Genomic DNA, 9,105 nt, shown 5'->3' with positions numbered 1-9,105 from the left:
TTGAGTCAAAATTTTAATGAGTCCATAAATCCAGCCAAGGGACATGGTCTCTGTTCACTAGGTCCACACAGCTTGGCCTCCAAAATGTTGAATTGCTGAGAACACTGAGGACCAGTCAGGTTCGTCAGGGGCAGGACAACTTGCTGCCTGAGCCTGCAATGATCATAGTGATTGAACTAATCAGGAGTGTTCTCCCTCTGTCAGTCACAGACAGTAAATGATAAGCTCTTTTCTGCTTAAGTCTTTCAGTGCAAGGCAATCAGCAGGATCTTTCAGGGAGATAATAGGTAACACACTCTTAACAGTGCACACATTTCTAGCAAATCCCTGAGCTATGATCTCCCCACCTAGAACTCCCATATTCCAGAGGGAGAGTTAGCCACCCCTTAGTCACCCCGCACTGGGAACCAAGAGGATTCCTTTCATCCCCCAGTCAAAAGAACCTACACCCTGGGAAGGAAGGGAGGTTGGAGATCTAGCCTGGGTTCCTGCCCAAAAGAACTTATACATTATTTATTTCCCTGTGGGAGTGTAATCTGCACTTGGGATGGGTTTACACAGGCGCTGGGATATTCCAAATCCATACACTGGTCAGTGGGTTTCTAATAAGTAGTAGAGCAGATGATACAATGGACCGGGCTCGGAAATAGTTCCTTACTGGGTAGGGAAACTTCTTCCCTCTGTGGACTGAAACTGCTGCCCACGAATAAATGGCTTCTTTTGACTAGTAACAGTACATCAACAACCTCCACCTCAGACAAACCAAATCCTGGAAAAACATTTCAATCCACAAGTTGGATTGGTGGTTCAAATAATGCCAAATTTATTAAACAGAAAAACAAAGGGTCTTAAACAAATTCTACTTCCATGGGTTTCTACAGTAAAAATACACAAACAGGAACAAAAATAAACACTTTAGCAGCACAAAAAAAATTCCTCAGGAATTAGAATCCCGTCCCTGTCAAAAATCCAACAATCCATAAGAAACAAATACATAATTTTCCAAATCAGAAGTTAGGATAAAATATGAAATTTCCACAAAGCAGGCTGTTCTTTTTGTTGGCGTCTCCATGATTTTTCTCAAGGACTGCTCCAAAGAGGCTAGGTCTTAAGCCTAGGAGTACTGTTTTAGATGTATTCTTTCCAAGGAAAAATATATATCTCCTGGTTTCTGTACCACAGAGCCAACACATAACAAGCAGCTTATACTCAGAGCTGAGAAAAAAGACAGACAAAATGGATCAGAAGAAGGAGAAGAAAAGGCCCTTAACTCCTGAAAATGTTACCCTTTTGCCAATAGATATCACCATATGACATCATCAATACTTAAAGGTGCAAACACACGGTATCCACCATCCACCACTGAAGAAACTATAACCCATCATATTCTATGGGGAGAGGTGAAGTATGGATTAGGCATAGGCAAAGTTAGGCATGGACCTTTTGGGGCCTGTGTCACACTTGTAAAAACAAAAAGGACAAAACTGAAACTACGGAGGGCACTTTTCAAAACAGCTCGCTTAGCTACTAAGCCCATGGATACCCTGGAACTGCAGAGAGTGTTCATGCATAATCTTTCTTTGAAATAAGCCCACAGGCACAACTGGACGACATGATTTTGCAGGTGCTTTCTGAGTGGGCTAAAGCCAGTTGGAAAATGCAGTCTAGGTGTGTTATTTCCTAAGCGCGCTCAAAACATACTTAACCTGATTAAAATCGTGTGTGCTGTGGAGCCTGCATGCGCTTTTAGCTGGGACAAGAGAGCGATTTTCAAACAGCCTTTTTAACTGTGTACAGTAAATCGTTATTTGCTTAGATCAATGCTTCTCAACCCAGTCCTCGAGGGCACCACCTAACCAGTTCTGGTTTTTAAAGGATATCTATAATGAAGATGCATGGGATACATTTGCATGCACTGCTTCCATTGTATGCAGATCTCTCTCATGCATAATAATTGGGATATCTTAAGAACTTGACTGGCTGACTGTGCCCTGAGGACTGGGTTGAGAAGCATGACTTAGATTAGGCTTTAACCTCACTCCTAAAAATTTGGACTGGCACCTACGTTTCCCAGAATATTTTTAGCCCTCCCTTTAGGTTCTGCTGACACAGTTACCTTGATGATACAGTATATACCTTCAGATTACCACTTCTAGGGGCTGATTGTAATAAGCCCTGCTGAGCCTAACACGGGTTTTTACTCAAGTTTAGCGTGATTTTTAATACATTGGCTCCCTAGTTTTGCTGACTGCGTCTTTTTTTATTATATTAATTTTGAATCATACCAACTGAAACTAACTGAAATAAAGATGAGACTGTTGGATTTTGCAATCTTGATTTTTATAAGGCTTGAAATAAACTAATTTTGCATTGACTGGTGCTCTCTCATGAGTCTTTGCTGGTTTCAAAAAATCTTGTTACATTTCAAATATTAGGAATTGTTCTATTACTTAACTCTCATATATAAAGACATAGCTTGGCAATACGACACCTATGGCCAAGTGAAAATTGTGCCTCTCAACCTCTGCACAACACAAGACACCACATAAGAACATAAGAAATGCGATACTGGGTCAGACCAAGGGTCCATCAAGTCCAGTATCCTGTTTCCAACAGTGGCCAATCCAAGTCACATGTACTGGCAAGTTCCCAAATATTAGACAGATTGCTTATTAATTACCGTAATAAGCAGCTTATGGATTTAACGTCTAAGAACTTATCCAAACCTTTTTTAAACTCAGTAACACTAACTGCTGAAACCACATCCCCTGGCAATGAGTTCCAGAGCTTAATTATGCGCTGAGTGAAAAAGAATTTTCTTTGATTTGTTTTAAATGAGCTACTTACTAACTTCATGGAGTGTCCCCTGGTCCTTCTATTGTCAGCAAGTAAACAGCCGATTTACATTAACTTGGTCAAGTCCTTTCATGATTTTGTAGAGCTCTATCATATATCCCCTCAGTCGTCTTCTCCAAACTGAACCACCCTAAGTTAAGAAAACATAAGAACATAAGAAAACATAAGAAAATGCCATACTGGGTAAGACCAAGGGTCCATCAAGCCAGCATCCCGCCTCCAACAGTGGCCAACCCAGGCCACAAGAACCTGGCAAGTACCCAAAAACCAAGTCCATTCCATGTAACCATTGCTAATGGCAGTGCCATTCTCCAAGCGAACCTAATAGCAGGTAATGGACTTCTCCTCCAAGAACCCATCCAATCCCCTCCTAAACACAGCTACACCAACTGCACCAACCACATCCTCTGGCAACAAACTCCAGAGTCCAACCGCGCGCCGAGTAAAAAAGAACCCTCTCCGATTAGTTTCAAATGTGCCCCATGCCAACCTCATGGAGTGACCCCCAGTCCCTCTACCATCCGAAAGAGCAAATAACCGACTCACATCTACCCGTTCTAGACCTCTCACGATTCCAAACATCTCCATCATATCCCCCCCTCAGTCGTCTCCTCTCCGAGCTGAAAAGTCCCAACCTTCCCAGTCCTTCCCCATAGGGGAGCTGTTCCATTCCCCCCACCATCTTGGCAACCCCTCTCTGCACCTTCTCCATCGCAATGATATCTTTTTTGAGACGCGGCGACTAGAACTGTACACAATATTCAAGTTCTTTATGTTAGGAAGTGCTAGGAGAGCAGTTCCACTTTCCAGGGGATTGTGTTTTCTTGGACCACGGCTTGACCCCAGAGGAACTCTGAAGAGGTGCCGAGGCAAGCGAGGCATGCCAGAGTATGGGCTGGACAAGAGCAAGGCTGGAGTGAAGACAGACGATGGAATCCAGAGCAGGGACGAGGCTGGAGCAAAGACAAGGATGACTGAGTCTACACAAGCTGGAAGACTCTGTTTAATGTGTCTTCCTCTCTGTCCCTCCTCATCTATAGCCAGCATCAGTATCTCCCTCTCCCCCTACCACCACCAGGCCAACACCAGTATCCCAATCTCTGTCCCCTTTCCCCTCCAGGCCACCATCAAATTCCCTCTCTCACTTCCTCCCTCTTCTAGTGCCTCTCTCTGTTCCCACCCTTCAGAGCCAGTACCCATATCCCTCTTCCCTTCCTCTCAACCCCAACATTCCCCTCTGTCCCTCCTCTCTCCAAGGGCATCACCACCACCATCCCTCTCTGTCCCTACCCCCAAAATCCTCACTTTATCACTCCCTTGCCCTCCTTATCTGTTCCCTCCACCACCACCACAGCCAGCACCAGTATCCACTTCCTCTCCAGGCCAGAACCAGAATTCTCTTCTCTGTCCCTTATTCCCTCCAGGAAAGAACCAACATCCACCTCTCTCTTCCTCTCCCTCCCAGTGTCCCCTTCATTGTTCCCATTCCTCCAGCCAGAATCAGTAACTCCATCTCCCTCCCTTCCCCCTCCCAAACTGGCCACCAACATCTTCCTCTTTCCCTCTCCCCCCTCTAAAGAACACCCCCCCAAATTAAATTATCCTCTCTCCAAGTGTCTTCTCACCAGGTTCAGGTGGCTCCTGTTGCTGCATTGCTCTCTAAGGCTTATTTTCCTCCTTCAGTGGCAGCCACAGAGGGTCTTCCTCTCCCTCAGTTTAGGACAGTCACCAGTCACATCTCCAAGCTCCCAGATCCCAGACCCAAGCAGTCTTTCTCCCTCTTAGCAGCAGGGCTGACTGGATCTGCCTCCTTCTACAGCAATAGCTGCCTCTTCAGTCCACACATGGTTCTTGTGTGCAGCAGGCACGCACTACACCTATGTGACTGTGTGTGTATACTGCAAGCATCACAGTGACACCCTCAGCCAGTCTTGGGAGGGAGGCAATGAGTTTGAGAAGCCAAGATGGAACTCACCGAAGCAGAGTATTGTTGAGTCTATGGTAGCTGTGGCACAATGTTAGATGCCTCATTCTGCACCAACCCTCACAGCATGGCTACCACCCTTCGGGTACAGGCACCTATGACCATGGCCATATTGGCCATAGCCTAGCTATGGCACTGTTCATACACTAGTTTTAGACATACTGTCACCAGAATCAGGACTTACAGATGACATTAAAGCCTTGAAATGTTCTGGAAAATATCAATAAAATAAGTGAAAACATTTCTGTCTAAAATATGGAATGTTTGGTCTTTTTAACTTTGATGGTAACTGATCATATTAATTTCAATGTACGCATATATATATAAGTCTGTTGAGGTTCCTGAATAATATGACCATAAACAATTATTTCAGTGAAAATTTTCTTAGTTAAGAAGCAATTGACTAATTAAAGAAAAGGTGTATAATTTTGTAAGAAAACATTTTTTGTAGCTTTTTCTCCAGACAGCACACACCACATGCTGAAGTGAAGAATGTTAAAAGTGTACAGAAAATATTGTTTATAAATTAACATTTATATCCATTATAACAGGCTTACTAGGCTTGAAACCTTTTTTTTCTCCTGTAACTAGTCCATTATAAATATTTGTTAACTGCACATGAGCAAAATAGTACAGAGCTTGATTCAACCCTGGTGTGGGATTTAGAAAAATTTATGGCTAAAATTTGTCATGTTGGACAAATAAACGTATTCATATCTGTCAGTATCCCACAAAGCAGCACAGCAAGGCCTGTCAGCATAAGTAGGCTCAGGTCTGAGTAATGGTTCAGAGGTCGTTTCTCAAACTGTTCATCCACAAGTACAGAGAAGTGGCTTGGGGCATCAATACAGAAAAATGTCTCTTCCTTCAGAGATAAGTAGTATAGACTTGGGGTTTTATGATAAGAAATGTCAATAAATCACTCATTAAGAGAAGGCATATTTGGCTCAGCTATTAAGCAGGTGCAGATAAAGTGATTTAAAAAAAATGTCCATGAACCTTATTGGCTAGCAAGATGCATCTTTTGCAGGCTGTTTATACTTATAGGTGCTTTGCCATATATAACCCAGGCTCTCCTCCTCTTCCTCCTATTAGGATGACATTACTGGTACCAGACTGTGCACGTGATAAATACACTGCACAAACGCTTCTCTCCTGTTATTATTTGACTTCTCTTGTGCTTCTCAGAGCTGAACCCAGGAGCAAATTCTGAATCTGTTTGAAAAGGCTGGGGAGAGGCGCTGAGCGCAGTGGTGTAAATTCTGTCTGAGCAGTCCCTTCAATGGTGGGAGGGGGGGGGGGGGAGGGGAGAGGGAAGGGGGCAGGAAGATGAGACTTTCAGAAGAGGACGGGCCCTGCCTCCTTGGTCCACCTCCTGTCCCCGTTCCATAATGTTTGCTTAGTAGCCCTTAATTTGAATTTATACCACTGCCTAGTGCCTATACACCTTGGAAAAGCTGAATAAGCTCCCTATATCTGGGTTTAAAGCTTGCCTCCTCTTTAAGACATAAGATAAGAACATAAGAACATGCCATACTGGGTCAGACCAAGGGTCCATCAAGCCTAGCATCCTGTTTCCAACAGTGGCCAATCCAGGCCATAAGAACCTGGCAAGTACCCAACATTAAATAGATCCCATGATAGCGATGTTATTAATAGCAGTGGCTATTCCTAAGTCAGCTTGATTAATTGCAGTTAGTGGACTTCTCCAAGAACTTATCCAAACCTTTTTTAAGCCCAGCTAACCAAAAACCCTGCAAAAAAGAAACTCAAAATCTATACAGCAAACTTATCATAACAGTAGTAACACCAACGACTTAAACAACAAGAACATTACCTATGAAAAAGCACAAGTAAATATTACACTGGGTCTCAGAATACCAATACACCACCTACTGGGGAAACAAAACAAACCCGATTGCTATAGATCCCTGCACACAGGCCCTGCATGACCAGGTGTGCAAACTATGCAATTGCACATGGTGGCACACCCAGGGGGAGGCGGGATCAAGGAGAGGCCCATGCTACCACTGATGGAACCAATCTCTCCAGCGGTGGAAGAAGCAGGAGGCCTGTGCAGCTGCCAGTGGGCTCCATTTCATCAGCAGCAGAAGAAGCCTGTCCTGTAGCTGGCCCCACGATAATTGAACACTCATGGTGCTAGTGTAACCCTTAAAGTTCAATTTTCTTTATGACTCCTTGTGTCTGAAACCTGCACTTTGATTCCCAACCCAGTATCAGAAATGAATCCACACGCTCTTTAGTGAGTAACAGTTTTATCTTTACTGGAATGAATGACTGAAATAAATCTGTTCACTTCCTAAGCATCTGCATTTGTCATATAAACACATGTATATAGTACAAGAGAAAACTCAACTTTGTCATAAACTCATGTTAAGTATTTCAACCAGAATCAGCATGTGATATAGCACCCGACCTTAAGCAGTCTCTGAACAAGCAAAGTCCCAGATTGTATCCTACTGTGTGTCCATTTGAATTTAGAGCTGAAGAGGGCGTCAGTACTGCTGCTTCAACTGCCAAATCCACAATACAGCAGCCTCTATCCAAAAGAAGAGCTTCAAATCCTGACAGGGCACAGTTCAACTACTCCCAAGTCGTCCACAGCAGGGTTCCAGAAAAGAGAACCTTAATCAGCACAGATAATATTTATTAGTTCAGAGCAGGGCAGGAACTCTGTTCAGCTGAGCAGTGATCTGTTCGCACACGCTCAATACAATCAAATTTTTATACATCTCTTTAGGTAAAGTAAAAAACAACTTCAATACATCTCAAAACAATGTTAACTAACATAAATACATTACACATGAATACAATTATAGAGGGCTGCTCACCTTAATCAGCACAGATAATATTTATTAGTTCAGAGCAGGGCAGGAACTCTGTTCAAGCTGAGCAGTGATCTGTTCGCACACGCTCAATACAATCAAATTTTGAATCTCCTTTCCCCCCCCTCAGCTCTTAAAGAGACAGCACTCTATTGTCAGTCTTTTCATGTCACAATGATGATTCAACATTTCTCTGCCCTAGTTCCTAGAGGTATGTTACACTAGCACTACCTGTATTCTCATCTCCTCACCTCCAGGCATGCACACATTCATTCTCACATACACACACAGATCCCCGGCAGACACCAATTCATTCTCATATACACACACCTAGGCAGGCACCCATTCTCACATAGACAGACTCTCAGAAGGCACCCAGTCATTCTCATACACAGACACACCCCCAGGCAGGTACCCATTCATTCACACACAAACCCTCCCACCCCCCAGACAGACTCCCATTCATACACATGCACACACTGAAGGCAGACCCTCTCTCTTTTTTTGCCAGCAAACTCAGAGCCTCTTTTGTTCCTCTGCTGCCGCAGTCACTGCTGCCGCATGGCTATTGGGGAGATGCCAATTGCTGCTACTGGCACTGAAGCCCATTCTGCTGCCTCCTCTGTGCAGGCCCGGCGGTATTAAAAGTTTGCGTGGTTTCCAGTTCCTCCATTCTGATCTTGTACATTGCAAGATCACCAAGGAAAAAGTGCTACTCCTGCACATTCCCTAAAGATAACATATGCCAATCATTAAAAATTCAATTTTTTTTTCTTTTTTTACTTTTGCTGTCTGATCTTAGTTTTCTAATTGGTCGGTCACAGACTTTTTTTTCCACGTTCCCTTTCTTGTTCTTTTGCTAATTCCTTTTACAGGGTCTCTTTTTTTTTTCTTTCATCTCTCTCCACCTGTCTTCTTCCCTTCTTCCCTCAAATACACACTCAGGCTCTCATTCTCACATGTTGTCTCTCTCTCTCTCACACACAAGCTCTCACTCTCACATTGTCTCTCTCTCTCTCTCTCCTCATACATATACATTGGCTCTCTCTCTTTCACATGCTCTCACTCCTCCTCAAACACACACACAGGCTCTCTCACTCTCTCATGCTGTCTTACACATAAGAACATAATAAATTGCCATACTGAGTCAGACCAAGGGTCCATCAAGCCCTGCATCCTATTTCCAATAGTGGCCAATCCAGGTTACAGGTACCTGGCAAGTACCCAAACACTAAGTAGATCCCATGCTACTGATGTCAGTAATAGCCGTGGCTATTCTCTAAGTCAACTTGATTAATTGCAGTTAGTGGACTTCTCCTCCAAGAACTTATCCAAACCTTTTTTAAGACCAGCCTACACTAACTGCACTAACCACATCTTCTGGCAACAAATTCCAGAGCTTAATTGTGCATTGAGTGA

Source organism: Rhinatrema bivittatum, chromosome 2 (genome assembly GCF_901001135.1).
Source record: "Rhinatrema bivittatum chromosome 2, aRhiBiv1.1, whole genome shotgun sequence".
Classification (NCBI taxonomy): Eukaryota; Metazoa; Chordata; class Amphibia; order Gymnophiona; family Rhinatrematidae; genus Rhinatrema; species Rhinatrema bivittatum.
This window is presented reverse-complemented; position numbering follows the sequence as displayed.